Source organism: Macaca mulatta, chromosome 8, assembly GCF_049350105.2.
Source record: "Macaca mulatta isolate MMU2019108-1 chromosome 8, T2T-MMU8v2.0, whole genome shotgun sequence".
NCBI lineage: Eukaryota > Metazoa > Chordata > Mammalia > Primates > Cercopithecidae > Macaca > Macaca mulatta.
In genome coordinates this window covers 105,566,120-105,582,787 of record NC_133413.1, presented here as the reverse complement: position 1 = coordinate 105,582,787, position 16,668 = coordinate 105,566,120, and the positions used below count along the sequence as shown (strand labels likewise).

The 16,668-nt window shown below is 43.0% G+C and overlaps 1 long non-coding RNA gene across 2 annotated transcripts in view; it reads right to left on the bottom strand.

Annotated features, from left to right (window-relative positions):
* The window catches only part of LOC106999866 (uncharacterized), a 32,494-nt gene extending 28,643 nt beyond the window's left edge, over positions 1 to 3,851 (bottom strand). Inside the window, exons 1-2 of one of the 2 annotated variants that reach the window (XR_013397353.1) lie at positions 3,139 to 3,851; positions 717 to 855 (exon numbers count right to left, since the gene is read on the bottom strand). This is a non-coding gene — a long non-coding RNA (uncharacterized LOC106999866). The remainder of the gene's footprint in view (positions 1 to 716; positions 856 to 3,138) is intronic. The other variant, XR_013397354.1, reaches the window with a different exon arrangement.
* Positions 3,852 to 16,668: the final 12,817 nt, after the last annotated feature.

Sequence of the window (16,668 nt, the reverse complement as noted above, 5' to 3'; positions counted from 1 at the left end):
TTGAACTATGTTATTTCTAATATTTCTTAGGATTCCCTTTGAAAGCAATCATATTATCTTCAAGTGAAGATAATTTGGCCTCTTTCTTGTCAATGTTTAGACATCTTGTTTAATTATCTGGCTCGTTGTGTTGACTAGGATTTTTAGAACAAGAAAATAATGATGACACTCGTCTTTTTAGACTTTAATGTGACTATGTTTAATTAAACATAATGCTGACTATTTGTTTGAGATTTTTTTTAATCACATGAATCTTCATATGACTTTTCAGTATCAGGATGATCATACAGGGTTTTTATATAAGGTTAGTTACATTAACAGATTTCCAAACAAGTTCTAATCTCTGCATTCCTGAAATGAATTTCACCTGGTCATGATACATTTCTTAAACCATATTACTGGATTCTATTGTCAATATTTTGTTTGATATTTTTCATCAAGGTCTATAAGCAAGATTGAGATATAGGACTTATGTGTGTGCTCTGTGTGCTACTGTTTCTGTCTTGTGCAATTAAAGTGTGTGCCATGTTTTTTTGTTCAGGAAAATGCTTACACTGTAATGTAAATTTAGTATTTGACTTTATATGCAAAGCAAAAAAACAAATGGCATCATAATAGCAACACTGGTTATCTGAGTGGTGGCATTAAAAGTGTTTTTCCTTCAATTCTATAATAACTGAGTATTATGTTTATAACAAAATGTTTGAAATACGTACCATTAAAAGAGGCTTGATAGAAATATATTAGCAGTTATCACTAGGAAGGCGAAATGAGGCACGATCTGGACCTTCTTCATCCTCTTGTAGATCTCTTCAGCTATCAGCACTTCCACCTTCCTGCCCATCTCCCGCCCTGCTGAACCCAAAATGAAAGTACATGTTACATAAAATATAATTCCTTTTTTAAATGCTACAAACTCGAGTCTTCTTAAATTATAATAAGCCAGTACAAACAGATCCAAACTAGATACCATGAACAGGAAATTCTGTGGCTACAGAGTCCTAGCAAGATGGAAAAGGCTGTTAACTCTAAACATTGCATTTTGGAAACTAGAGTCAGGTATAAGCCATGCGTTTGCTCCTATGAAAGCAGATTATTTGTCTAGGGATCTAAGCAAAACTAGGAGGTATCGCTTCTATAGAAAGTTAGCATTTTAAGTTGTGTGGAACAAGAAGGATTTTAAACAGCCTACAGCCACACTGATGCACCTGCAGCTTCATGCCACACACCTGCAGCCTCGCACGATGTAGCTGTGTCCTCACACAGTGCACCTGAGACCTTACACAATGCACCTGGGCCTTCACGCAGTGCACTAGTACATAGATACTGGCATCTTTTTTCCAAAGTTCCCTAAGCACTTTGACTAACTTCCTTGAGATGTTTAAAAAAATGTTGACATGAGTCATAAAAAGCAAAACTTTTTCTTTCTTTGGCATATTCCACTTTAACCAAATGATAAAGTTGTTCCTCAACCAAAGACAAGGGTAAGGCTTGGTTGGACTAGGAGTGCCCTCCGGCTCCTGAAAACATTTCATCAGCCCGCCAGAGGGCTGCACTGATGATTACAGGAGAAAAATTAATCGCTCACGCCGCAGAGGACTCTGTTTTTTCCCATCTCTATAGGACATCAGAGCTTATCAATTCATTGTTGTTGGGCCAATTACAAAAGGTGCAACACAACAATTTTTCTTCCCAAGGACTTCACAGTCTGGGGAAGAGACAGATTTTTAAAAGCAATTCCACTGAGATGATGACTCACAGAAAGACTTGTACAGGGAGGGCATGATGAGAGTGCAGAGGACGGGCCCCTCCCCAGCTTCTCCAGAGCCCCTCCCCAGAGGAGCTGGTGTTCATGCTGAAAACAGCACTTGGAGATGGCGAGGCCAGGAAGGCCCAATACAGAGCTCAGAACCCCAGCCCTTGGGGGAACTGCGCCCACTGTATTTCCTCAATTCTAAGATGCTGTGGATTATAAACCATATCGTGGACTTCTCAACCCTTTAGCCTTGTACCGGCACAACCCCAAGAATGCGCATCTCCTTCCTTTTGCACCCCAGGTATCTCGTTCACCTCTCCTGAGTCCTGTCCTTGTTTAACTTATGCATTTTTAAAGACTTTATGTTTTAAAGCATTTTAGGTTCACAGCAAAATTAAGAGGAAGATACAGAGATTTCCCATCTATTCCCTGTCCCCAAACACACATAGCCTTCCCATTATCAACACTCCCCGCCCAACCCCAGAGTGTTACAGTTGTTACAATTGATGAACCTACATTGACACATCATAATTACCTAGTTTACATTAGGGTTCACTCTTTTTGGTGTACCTTCTATGGGTTTGGGCAAATTTATAATGACATGTATCATCCACCATTATTGTATCATACAAAGTAGTTTTATGGCTCTAAAAATCCTCTGTACTCAACTGTCAATAGCATACGTTTATCAAAACACTAACACATCACTTTCTTCTTTAGTATCATAATCAACATTTAAGTCTAAGCCTGCTTTGTATTCTGCGTCTGGAGATCTTTGGGAATAATACTGGATCATCAGTAGCTTTGCAAAACATCCTCAGTGGCATACTGCTTTCCATAACCAGGACTTGTGCCCTTGACCTCTAAAATACTTCCAAAATGTGAATTCAAGGCCTGCTCAAGAATCCCAAGTTTGCCTGCATTTTCTAGTTTCCCTTGAAGTTTCTTCTTTCCTTAGTGGTATTTCACATTATGGAAATTACATGACTTCTCCTGAAAGTCAACCAGAAGTTTTTGACAAACTGTCCATTACTCTAACTTTCTGAATTTTGGAAATTCCGGGATCTATTCTGAGAAATTTGGCCATCTCTACTGCCATCAATTCCACTGCCTGGTGTGTGCAAGCCATCTTCTGAAATTGCATTTCAATGCTACACCATTGTGTGACCTTTTTGAAGATATGAGGTAATAATTAAGATTCTAAATTTAAGTTAAAATATCATTCGGGCCAGGCGAGTTGGCTCACACCTGTAATCTCGGCAATTTGGGAGGCTGAGGCAGGTGGGTTGCTTGAGTTCAGGAGTTTGAGACCAGCCTGGGCAACATGGCGAAACCCCATCTCTAAAAAAAGACAAAAATTAGCCAGGCATGGCGGTGTGTACCTGTAGTCTGTAGTCCCAGCTACTTGGGAGGCAGAAGCAGGAGGATCACTTGAGTCTGGTAAGTCATGGCTGCAGTAAGGTGAGATCGTGCCACTGCACTCCAGCCCGGATGACAAAGTAAGATCCTGTCCAAAAAAAAAAAAAAATCAGTCATTCAAAATGCTATCTAAACAAATAACTCAGTGAAGTGCACATGGGATAAGCAGATAACCCAAGCCAGGCCAAGGTCACGGGTGTACAGAGGCCAAGCTTTATTAAAACACACTTATTCCCTGGTTCCTGCCTGGACAGGAAAAAGGACGCATCAAAATACTGCCAGTGTAGATCCCCAAGCCACAAACAAGCCATCAAGCTGCATCTCTGGCTCCCAGTTGCAGTGCCTTGCTGGGGTTAGATGTTCTTTGTCAGTGGCCTGAGCCAACTTCCCTTTGCAAAGCAGTCACACCATGAAGCTGGTGGTGCGAGACACCATGTGACTGGGGGCTTGTTTTATTTCCGAGCTGCCACTATCACGAGATCTGCCACTGTTGAATTGCTTCATCTCTTTCATCCCAATTTCGTGCTTTCATGTGAGTGCCACCGTCCTGTCCTCCCCATTGTCTGCCAGAGTGCTGAGGAAGAAATGCTCCCTCCAGCTTTGACAAGTCATATCAGAAGGCATAGTCCACGGTTCCCCGAAAGCTGAAGGTGGAGGCATTTATAGACACATCCACTTGGCAGAGGGCCTCTGTTGTGGGCGAGGAGGAAGTGGTAACCCCCGGACAGCTGGGCCCCCTCCATGTGACTCGGCTATCACCTGCCATCAGCCAGTTGGCGGGGATGAGATGCAAACCACCATCCTTTTGGAGAGAAGCCAGGATACAACTTCCCGGCTGCAGCTTTATTTTGATGTCACACTCCAGAGGCCCCCTGGCCACAATAATAGCCCATGTTATCCCAGCAGCTACACTTGGGTACCTCCCAGTGTCGCTGGCGTTTCCCTTTTGCTTGTTTGACCTCTTGGAAATGTTCTTAAATACACTCTTGAACCCCAAGCAAGTCATCGAGTCTCACTGTCTTTGTTTTTCTTTTATTCCATGGCAGGGATATCATTAGTGTTAAAATTCTGAGTTTCTATTTCCTTAGAATCTTTCCTGAGATTCCGCATTTCCTTAGAATCACCCAGTTTCAGTGGTGGAAGGATGTTCGATATCATCTGATTTCCTAAGGGAAAATTTCCACAGGAAAAAGGCTGAAAACTCTACATAAAAGTCTTAGAATTGGCAGTATAGGTTTTAATGAGGAAGCAGTGCCTTGTGTAGACAAAGCTTTCACCAGGAATAGCAAGGCCCCTGACTGTGGGGCCACGGGCTCTCTGCTCCTGTGTTAACTCACCCGAAAACTAGGAGGTGAGGCAGTCTAGCAGTCAGGAATGTGGGCTTCGGGGTCGGACCAATATGGGTTTAAGACATAGTTCAACCAGTTATAAACCGTGTAAACTTGCATGACTTACTTGACCTTCTTCATCTGTAAAGTGAGGACATAAGGATTTGCACAAGTTACTTAACCCCCTTAAGTCTTCAGTTCCCGCAGATGTAAACTGATTATACCTAACCTCTCTTTCTCTAGCTCTGTCTCTCTTGACTCTCATATAAACACACTTACGCATCTCCTATCTAAAAAATATAAGAAAGGCATCAGCAAATAAACTCCTCTTTGACTTTTATCTCTCTCTAGCTACTGTCCCATCTCTCTGCATCCCTTCTGTCTAAACATCGGAGGAGAGGGTAGATACTTCCCATTCCCTTATCAGTTCCATCCAAAGACATTATTGCTTTTCACACTGAACTATTTCTAAAATTGGACTGTGTATCTTTTGCACTGGTAACAACTCCAAATTTCAGTGGCTGAAAACACAACAGCAGATTTCCTGCTCATGCAACATGCCCATCACAGTCCACCAGGATTCTGCTCTGTGTCATCCCCAGAAGATTACCAGTGACTGCGGCAGAGGAACGGAGCACCCTGGAGGGTCTCGCAACACCCACTGAATGCCCTGGCCCTGGCCCAGAGTGGCACACACCACCACTCCCAGCTCTTTGACCAGAACCAACCAGAATTCCCCTGACCCCACCCAACTGTTTAGTGCAACCCCACCGTGCAGTATTTGGCAAACCACACAAATGGTCTTCAGCTACATTATTATAACAGCAAATAGACTGTAGACCACCAGCTGTATTATAGCTTCAGTATGCTTTTGTGGGCTAGCTTGGAAACCTGACCACTATTCAAAACAGTGTTCCTATGAGAACACACGTGCCAAGATCCAAGCTGCTGACTTATAAAACAAGTTGGAACACAATCTGTTAGTAAGTTGAGGCTTCTTATACTTAAGAAATTATTTTTGAAACATGGCCCCAGAATTTGACAGGCTGGATTGAATTATTCAGCCATAGCTATGAGATCCAGAACCAGCCACATAATTCGTGGGGCCCAATGGTGGGGCTCCTTGTTCAAAAAGCAGGGGGAAAATGCAGTTAAAGGTACTAAAATATAAAGCTTTTTTCTTTCCCCAACAGTTTCTCTCTTGATTTATCATGGTGTTTTTTATTTGCTATTTAGACTGGGCATGGTGGCTAATGCCTGTAATCCCAACACTTTGGGAGGCCATGGCAGGAGGATCGCTTCAGCCCAGGAGTTCAAGACCAGCCTGGGAACATAGCAGGATCCTGTCTCAAATATTTTTTAAAAAATAATATGATCAAAAAAATGCTATTTATCGTTGTTCTCAGTAAAGAAAAAGTAAATTTTTAAATGATTAGAATGAACTGTTCTGTTCATTTTTATATTGTGCTATGCCAGGTTTCAGTGCAAGGATAACAGCATCTTATACACTTCCTATTTCAGAGTTGGTACATGCATACGTAGTTCATTCTCTTTTTTAAGAGATAAGGTCTCACTCTGTTGCTCAGACTGTAGTGCAGTGGCACAATTTTATCTCACTGCAGCCTCAGACTCCTGGGTTCAAATGATTCTCCTGCCTCAGCCTAAGCAGCTGGAACTACAGGCACCCACCACTGCACTGGGCCAATTTTTTTTTTTTTTTTTTTTGTAGAATTGGGGTCTTGCTTCATTGCCCAGGCTGGTCTCGAACTCCTGGCTTCAAGTGATCCTCCCACTTCAGCCTCCCAAAGTGCTGAGATTGTAGGTGTGAACCACTGAACCCAGTCTGCAGTTCATTTTTGTTTTTTTTTTTTTTTAAGTCTCACTCTGTCACCCAGCCTGGAGTGCAGTGTTGAAATCTCAGCTCACTGCAAGTTCCGCCTCCCAGCTTCACGCCGTTCTCCTGCCTCAGCCTCCTGAGTAGCTGGGACTACAGGTGCCCGCCACCACACCCAGCTAATTTTTTTATATTTTTAGTAGAGAGGGGGTTTCACCACGTTGGCCACGATGGTCTCAATCTCCTGATGTCGTGATCTGCCCGCCTTGGCCTCTCAAAGTGCTGGGATTACAGGAGTGAGCCACCATGCCCAGCCTGTTCATTCTTAATAGAACAGTGGAAATGGTGCACCAAACTAACTCAACTAATTTCAGCTCACTTCCTAATACAAATCAGAGAACTAACATTCTACTTTCAGCTTACTGACAAGTAAGGAAGGGCTAAAGGAAAAGGTATTACTGGTTGCTGTATCTTTCCCTCTCCTTCTATGTCATCATTTTCAGTGTTAGTGGCTAACACAGAAAAGGAACAGGAGTAAGAGCAGATGATAGTGTTCCTTGATCATTTGTGTTTCTTGCTTTATTTCTATGTTCAAAGCAAATTCTGATTCAGACAAAAAGCATGGGCTCTTAGGCTGTGACAGCCCCTGCCGACTCAGGCATAGACACAATACCCTTAAAACAAAAAAAGTAGACAAATTAAATTTGGCAGTGTTTATTTGAGCAAAGAACAATTCATGAATTGAGCAGCAGTCTGAACCAGGAGGGGTTCAGAGAGCTCCACTCAGCAATGCAGGCAGTATCTACAGACACAGAAAGAAAGTGATGTACAGAAACAGTAGATCGATTGGTTACAGCTCTGCATCACGTTATATGGACATGGTCTGATCAGCTGGCAGCCTGTGAGTGGTTGAAGCTCAGCTGCTGTGATTGGCTAAGACTCAGTTATTTGTTATAAGAATATACTCCTTAAGTTAGGTTACAATTTGTTTACTTATTAAGTTACATTGCAGTTTGCTACGTATAGATGCAGCTGTAGGTCAAATTTAATTTAACACATTGTACCTGCTTTGAGCCTCACTAAACTCCCACAGATTGTGAGTTCACCAGATTTTTGTGTTCCTGGGGTGTCATGAATGTTGTATGCAAATGGAGTGGCAAAGAATAGAGTTGGACACTCAGATTACATGTGTCTCTCTCTCACCTGTGTGTTTGGTTATCCCATTAGATGTCACTGACAAAGCAGAAGTTCAAAGGAAAAATTATTAAGAATTTTTGGCAGTGACAGCAGAGCATTAAGCCAAGTATGGGACCCTTTTGAGTCCCTCTGCAACTGCACAGCATACCCCCATGAGGACAACTATATCTCCTAACCCTTAACCCTGCCATAAAATCAACTAGACCCGTATTTAGCAACCGGACCTCTGAGTAACACTGGACTAAGAGGTATGAAGTGGGTTAAGCTATAGGGCCTGCCATTATTCATTCATTCCACAAGTATTTATTGAGCATCTATGAGGTGCCAGGTAGTGATTTAGGTATTGAGATAAAATAATAAACAACACAGCCTGGGTGCAGTAGCTCATACCTGTAATGCCAGTACTTTGGGAGGCCAAGGCGGGTGGATCACTTGAGGGCAGGAGTTCAAGACCAGCCTAGCCAACATGGTGAAACCGCATCTGTACTAAAAATACTAAAATTGGCCAGGCATGATAGCACATGCCCGTAGTCCCAGCTACTTGGGAGGCTGAGGCAGGAGAATCGCTTGAAACTGGGAGGCAGAGGTTGTAGTGAGCCAAGATTGCACCACTGCACTCCAGCCTGGGTGACAGAGTGAAACACCATCTCAAAAAGAAGAAGAAGAAGAAGAAGAAGAAGAAGAAGAAGAAGAAGAAGAAGAAGAAGAAGAAGAAGAAGAGGAAGAGGAAGAGGAAGAGGAAGAGGAAGAGGAAGAGGAAGAGGAAGAGGAAGAGGAAGAAGAAGAAGAAGAAGAAGAAGAAGAAGAAGAAGAAGAAGAAGAAGAAGAAGAAGAAGAAGAAGAAGAAGAAGAAGAAGAAGAAGAAGAAGAGGAGGAGGAGGAGGAGGAGGAGGAGGAGGAGGAGGAGGAGGAGGAGGAAGAGGAAGAGGAAGAAGGAAGAAGGAAGAAGGAAGAAGAAACACAAATGCCCTCAGCCTAATGAAGCTTACTCTCTAGCAGGAGAGACAATAATAAAGAAAATGTTTAAATAAAATAAATAGTATGTTAGATGGTGATAAGTGGCAAGGAAGAAAAAAATAAACCAGAGAAGGGGTAGAAAGGATTGAATTGGGGGTACAGCTTTAGATGTTAATGTCTTTATGTTTTTACAGCCATTTACCAAAACAGATGGTCAATGAAAAGGGTCAAAATCTGTAACATATTTTAAGAGATTTATTCTGAGGCAACTATGAGTAACCAATGGCCTGTGACAGCATCCTCAGGAGGTCCTGAGAACATGTGCCCAAGGTAGTAGGGCCACAACTTGGTTTTATACATTTTAGGATGACTTAGGCATCAATACATGTAAGATATACATTGGTTTGGTCCAGAAAGGTGGGACAACTGGAAGGGGTTGGGGGGCGCGGGGGGCCTTCAAAGTCACAGGCAGATTCAAAGATTTTCTTATTGGCAATTGGTTGAAAGAGTTATCAACAGAAAGGAGAGTCTGGGTTACAATAAGGGGTTGTAGAGACCAGGGTTTTGTAACGCAGATGAAGCCTCCAGGTAGCAGGCTTCAGAGAGAATAGATCATAATTTTTTTTTTTTTTTTTTTTTTTGAGATGGAGCCTCACTCTGTCACTCACGCTGGAGTGCAGTGGCATGATCTTGGCTCATTGCAACCTCCGCCTCCTGGGTTCAAGCGATTCTCCTGTCTCAGCCTCCTGAGTAGCTGGGATTACAGGTGTGTGCCACCACACCTGGCTAACTTGTATTTTTCAATAGAGGCAGGGTTTCACCATGTTGGCCAGGCTGCTCTTGAACTCCTGACCTCAGGTGATCTGCTCACCTCAGCATCCCAAAGTGCTGGGATTACAGGCATGAGCCACTATGCGTGGCCAGTTTCTCATGAGACTTAAAGAGTCTGTTCTATCAGTAATTCCAAAAGGGAATAGGGCATAATGAGGCATGTCCAGGTCCTCTTTCCCATCATGGCCTGAGCTAGTTTTTCAGGTTAGCTTTGGAATGCCCTTGCCAAGAGGAGGGGTCAATTCAGATGGTCGGGGGCTCTGAATTTGATTTTTGGTTTACAAGGTAAAAGTAGAAAAATTATCACAGGAGAAAACTAGCTGATAGGGAAAATGGAAGATGCTGGTAGTTAGAGAATTGGAAGCTTTCCAGCAGAGGGGGACCCTGTCTGCAATCACACTGGCCCCCTTTCACTGTGGGCCTGCACAGGCAGCCTCCTGCCCTTTCCAGCCAATCTGGTCCCGTTTGTGTAATGTGAAACACGGTTCATTAAAAAAGAGAGTTTCACTGAATGTAATGGTTGAACAAATTATCAGTTCTTGTAGCCCCAGGAAAGTTCAGGAGCCCACATTTAAATAAGCTTTTCAACCTTTCACATTCATGGTTAAATGAGCCAGTTGATGATGAAGCAACATACGGTAAGCCAAAAGCGGTCTAGGTTTTGTGTGCGTGTTTTGTTTCCCAGTTCTGTAAATCAGATGTCCACTTTGCCTAAGTGAAAGGCAGAGGGTGAGGTGTCTTCTGTCTGTTGGGGCTGTTTTATTCTGCCCAGCTGAACACAGACCATCACCAGACCTACAAAAACATCAGGCAGGTAAGTCTGTCTTTTGAAACATCGCTGGAAACTACTCCAGTTATTCTCCAAGAGAATTGCTTCATAAGTTCTGTTTATTTTTTAAAATGAGGTTATAATGCATTTCTTGACAAAATACTTGACAATAGACATGAAGATGGAAAAGTCTAAAAAAATGAAGATTTCCTCTTCATCTTTTGTTTTTATGATGTTTTTCTCCCTCTTTTAGTAAATCAATAGGCAAAAGTTACCAGGAGGCTTTCAGAGACCTTGTTCTTGGCTCATTTTTACATCTCAGGTTCAAATTCCACTTCTATTAACTTTTAAAACATCTGGTTGTTTGGAGAGAAGAAATAATATTATCACTTCTATAACTAATAGCATGGTGACCTTGCAAAAAAGAAATCAACATGGAATATGCTGACCATCCAGACACGGGTCTGGGAACTCTCTATACCCTGTCCCTCTCTTTAATTTGGACAGAGCTGAATTTGAAAGTTAATGCTTAGCCACGTCTTCCTGCCTGATTCTACACGCTTGTGCCGGAGTGCTGGCCAGAGGAGTGGGCCCTGGGGCAGCTGGGTTGAGGAAACAATAACTGGAGGTTGGGATCGTTGCAGCCCCAGCATGGTTTATTCTGTGCTATCATGCAGAATGAAGAGGGCTGCTGGGGACACTAGTTACTCATTCACCACTCCCACTGGGACCTCGCTCGGGCTCAATGGACTCTGGTGTGATTATTTGTTGGCGGATTCTGCCCACGTCCCTTCAGCGTAAACACTGGCATCTCTGAAGCTGGCTTTGTCTCCCACCCCATTGTCGGGTTCCTGCTGCATTTCTGCATTTTGAGGCCCTTAAAGAACTTCATAAAGGAGAAGAGACAAGAAAAGGGACAGTCAGACAGGACACACTGGTTATACTATTCTAACCAGTCCATCCAATTCCAAGGAGCTCCTGCATCTTGAAGAGATAATGAAAGGTTAAGATGCGGCTGTGCCCCTTTGACCTGCTACCTTATTCTCAGAGTATTATGATTGAGAAAATAAAAAGCCATTTGTAGGTTCATCGATTGTAAAAATGGACCACTCTTGTGCAGGATATTGATAGTGGGGGAGGAGGGAGGTGGCAGGGACAGGGAGTGTATAGGAAATCTTTGTATTTTCTGCTCGATTTTGCTGGAAACCTAACATTGCTCTGAAAAACAAAGTCCATTAAAGACTAAAAGAAATAAAAAGATATGAGGAAATCTCCCTACTCAAAATAGTTTAGCCCAACCCCAAATGTTCCGTGGGGATGAAATAAAATGAGATGATAACTAACAATAAAAATATTCTTTATCTTCAGGCAGCAGCAATTGGCATGTAATTTAGAATGCAAGTATTATGTTAAAAACTGAACATCTGGCCGGGCGCTGTGGTTCACGCCTGTAATCCCAGCACTTTGGGAGGCCGAGGAGGGTGAATCATGAGGTCAGGAGATCGAGACCATCCTGGCTGACACGGTGAAACCCCGTCTCTACTAAAAATACAAAAAACTAGACGGGTGAGGTGGCGGGCGCCTGTAGTCCCAGCTACTTGGGAGGCTGAGGCAGGAGAAGGGCATGAACCCGGGAGGTGGAGCTTGCAGTGAGCCGATATCGTGCCACTGCACTCCAGCCTGGGCAACAGAGCGAAATTCCGTCTCAAAAAAAAAAAAAAACAACTTAACATCTTAGTAGTTGCCATTAATTAAACATTTGCTGTACTAGATCAGTCTGCTCTGATCGCTTTAATTATTTTATCGACTTCATAAAAACAACTATGAGAAAAGTGCTGTTATCATCCCTGCTTTACAAAAGAGAAGCAGGCTTCAATAAGTTAAGAAAATTGTGTCAGCCAGGAGCGGTGGCTCACACCTGAAATCCCAACACTTTGGAAGGCCAAGGCAGGGGGCATAGCTTGAGCCCAGGAATTCAAGACAAGCCTGGGCAAGCACAGTGAGACCCCATCTCTCCAAAAGATACAAAAATCAACCAGCTACTTGGGAGGCTTCAGTGGGAGGATCGCTTGAACTTAGGAGGAAGAGGCTGCAGTGAGCCATGACTGTGCCACTGCACTCCAGCCTGGGCAACAGAGACTTTGTCTCAAAAAAAAAAAAAAAAAAAGTGTCAAAACAAAAAATAAAAAAAAAATTAAAGTGTCAAATCACACTGCCAATAAATGACTGAGCTGGGAAATTAGCATAATTGAATAGAGGAAAAATTGAAGGAGGGGGAAGTCATTAAACATGTTTTATCTAAACACACCTCCAAGATAAACAAGTAAAACAATTTTTTTAATTAAAAAAAAAAAGCCCTTACCCTTACCTGTAAAGAGTAAACAAGCTGTAGCCGACAAGCTTAGAAAAGGGAATAGACAAAAACGTAAACAGAAGGACATAGAAAGTGAGTGTCATTTTCTAAACAATATACATTTAGAAGGAGTTAGCGGGTGTTTAAAATAATTCCACTAAAAAAAATAGAAGCTAAGTTTGGCAAAAGTAAGTAAGTGGTGGGAAGAAAGTACATAAAAGAAGAGAGAAGTCTGTTGACAGACTGGGACAATCTCATTTAGATGACTTTTGTATTGGAATTAATTGGTTTCAACAAAATAATAATCTATGGTGGCACTGACCATGCAAATATGCTTTTAAATTATTTAAATACAGTTATCCGATTACAATTTAAAACCTCTAAAGAGTTTTTCGTTTTCATGTAGCATAGATGCCACTGTCTGCCCTGCTCCCTCTGAGCTTAGTCCAGAGTAAGCTGGGATGGAGACTGACCCTACTATCGCCTCAGTTAGCCGTGGACCACGGGCCTCTGGAAGGGTGAGCGTCTCATTGCTCAGCGGCAAAAGAGATGTGTGTTTGGGGCACACCATGGCCCCTAAATGCAAACCAGTGACTTCCCCCGGTGCTTCCATGAAGAAACAGTCACCTGTCCAATGTGGGAGGAAATGCTAGCTGTCTTCCTGAGACACTATGCCAGTCTCTTCCTAAAATATTTTCAACGGGAGGCCTTCACTTTGCTACATTTCTGCCTTGTGTGCTATTCTAGAATGTAGCCCCCATGTATGGATGTCACAATGAGGGAGGGTGCCTCTCCCCTCCAGGGCCGATGGCACCCAACCACCAGAAACATCCAGGCCTGTGAGATGAGCCCATAGGAGAAGCTCCACCCAATGCCCAGTTCTTCTGCTGTCTATTCTCTTCCTTAAAATATTTATTTTAAAGGACAAATCTTCATTCCTGCATTCTTTATCAAAATTACAACAGTGTCTCGATTATCCTGATTCACAGATGCAAACCGAGTAACTGTGAGGTCAAGAAATGTGAGTTCTGGTCCTGCTCTGTCTCACTGCCTCTCCATGACTTCGGGCAAGGAGAATAGCATGGATCAGATGACCTAAGGCCCCTCCAGCTACAAACTTTATTATCATGTCTGCATAACACCTCACAGCAGGTGGAAGCTGGAATTACAGAGAACTCTTAGGTTTCAAATTCTGACTTTGAATATTTGACCCAGGACCAGTTCACTCACATGTACAAATACACACACACTGGCATGCAAGCACACAGACACACACGTATATAGATGGTCTGTACTCAATTTGTCATCACGCAGGTTAAGGAACTTAGACCACAGAGATATACAATAAGAAAAACAGTCTCTGTTACTGTATTGGGCTCTAGAATGTAAACAAGTGGCTTCTAGTAAGATGGAATAACAAGACTTTTAAAATGAAAGTAATGAACAAGCAAATGTTCATTCAACTGGAGAGTGACCACTAGTGAAAAATCTTGTAAAATAAAGACGTTTGCTCCAACTTGGAGACAATGGTCATGAAAACATCGTAAGACAAACTAATGATCAGGAGGTCAGCAAAAATAATCTACCTATTATCCATCATGGGACTGAACTTCCCAATCTATACAGACTCCTGTTTTGTTTTGTTTTTTTCTTTTTCTTCTTTTTTTTTTTTTTGAGATAGTTTCACTCTTGTTGCCCAGGCTAGAGTGCAATGGCATGATCTCGGCTCACTGCAACCTCCATCTCCCGGGTACAAGCGATTCTCCTGCCTCAGCCTCCCAAATAGTTGGGATTACAGGCATGTGCCACCCCGCCCGGCTAATTGTTAGTAGAGACAGGGTTTCTCTATGTTGGTCAGGCTGGTCTCAAACTCCCGACCTCAGGTGATCCACTCGCCTCAGCCTCCCAAACTGTTGGGATTACAGGCATGAGCCACTATGCCCGGCCAGACTCCTGTTATTATCACAGGAGAACAAAAGGAATAAAATAGTGATGAGTTAATATTAAATAGTTTTGTCAATTTCCATCATGGAGAAACCCAGATAAATTCAGAATGTTTAAACAACCCAAGGATCAACAACTGAGAATTTCGCATCTAATATTCACCGTGCGAATTCATTAATCTCCGTAGTTCTTCAGAGCACTAAATCTTACCTTAGGTCCCTACTTAGACTTTTATTTTAGTTACCTTTTACTTCTCTAGTCTATCCTCGTGATTCTGAATTACTGTTCCCTGGAATCTTTAATTAAAGAAGACATGGCATGAATAAATTTACAAATCAAGAATAATGATGTCTCATTTAAGGATTTTCAGGTGATGTGGTCACTGCAGCATCAATGATGTGCATATATTTGGTTTCTAAGTGATGCAGGATCTGAATCTAAATTGCAGGAGGTTTATGACAGTTGATAATCATTTATTAAAAGGAAGCATAACAAACAGCTACTATACCTACCTGTTCACATCAGATGCAAAAAAGCAAAATGTACAAAAAGATCTGTTCCTTAGTACCTGTGTTACTGTTCAGATGCTCCCATGGTATAAGCCTGGGCAGACCTTAGTGTTCTGAAGTTTTCTCCCTCTTCTCAGCACCTTCTCTCTCTGTCTCTCTCTCTTATGTCTCTCTCTCTCTCTCTCTCTCACCTATCTCTCTACCCCATCCCCTTATTTCTCTCTCTCTGTCTCTCTCATTCTCTCCTATCTTTCTTTTCTTCTTTTTTTTTTTTTGTTTTTTGTTTTTTGTTTTTTTGGTTTTTTTGAGATAGAGTCTCACTCTGTCGCCCAGGCTGGAGTGCAGTGGTGCGATCTCAGCTCACTGCAGCCTCCACCTCCTGGGTTCAAGCGATTTTCTGCCTTAGCCTCCCGAGTAGCTAGGACTACAGGCGAGCATCACTACAGCTGGCTAACTTTTTTATTTTTTAGTAGAGACGGGATTTTATCATGTTGGCCAGGCTGGTCTTGAATTTCTGACCTCAAGTGATCCGCCCATCTTGGCCTCCCAAAATGCTGGGACTACAGGCATGAGCCTCCACACCTGGCCTCTTTCCTACCTGTCTCTCCTCTCTTCCCCTGCCACTTTGTCTCTCTTTCTCTCTCTGTCATTGGGTATCACTTCTGACTCCTCTGTAGCCCTCATTACTTTATGTCCTCCTGACCAAACCTCCATCCGATGCCAGGAATGTCCATGCTCCTGGTCTCCTGTCTGGTCTGCACTCAGCCCACCCTTCTCACTGGCATCAGGGAACTCTTATTGTGTCACATCTCTGCATAAAGTCTAAAGTCTTGAGTAAGTGCTGCAAGGCCTCTCATAATCTGGCCCCACCTGACAGGCAGGCACTCTTCCACAAACACTGCATCCCAGCGGCACTGACCTACTTAGTTTCTGGACCCGGGTAGCGTGAAACTCCCTCTGTGCCTCTGACCATGCTCTTTGTTCTGTGGGAAAATCGTTCCTCCTCAGTCCAAGGAAGGCTGCCTCCTTCCAGAAGACCTGGAGTCCTCCTCTACCTCCTCCCATGCACTAGAAGATGTCTGGAACTCACTCGTTTAGAAAACTTGTAGCCAGCTAGTGTCTCCAAACACCAAATTCCCATTTTCTTTAGTCAATGGCCAAAATGCAAGCTTCTCAGGTTGTCTCTTTGGCTACACTCTAACCTCCAAAGAGCTCTGATCTTCCTCACCATTGACCATCCTCTCATTGCTCCCTCTCTGCATAACCTTTATCTGAGCCCTCTAGAACCGCATTCCATGGCAAAAATCTCTCAACCACAGTCATGTCACCAATGGATCCTTCTCTCCACCTTGCTCATCCTTGCACAGACATTGTGTCTCCTCTGTTCTCCTCCCAAGGGGATGCCACTTACTCTCCCTCACCCCACAGACTGTACCTAAGAGTTGAGAGGAGAATCATAATGTCAGTTCAGGTGACAGGTCCTCTATTCATTCAGGCTGATGCTAAATCACCCTTTAAAGTCCACATTGCCAGTGTCAGATGCCAACCTCCAGTCGTTCCTCCTCCTTATTCCGAAGCCTTTGGCACCTTGTCCAGTCTTCCTTTTTACACCAGGTCCTTTATAGCTTCAAGATTTCAGTTATTTGATTTCAAAGGAGTGTCCTCTCAATGACACCTAAACCACCCTTTCTTTCACTACTCCCTGGACCTTGTCACCACCCACAATTTCTCTCTCTGAAGCCTTTAATTCAGCAGTCTACTCAGATCACAA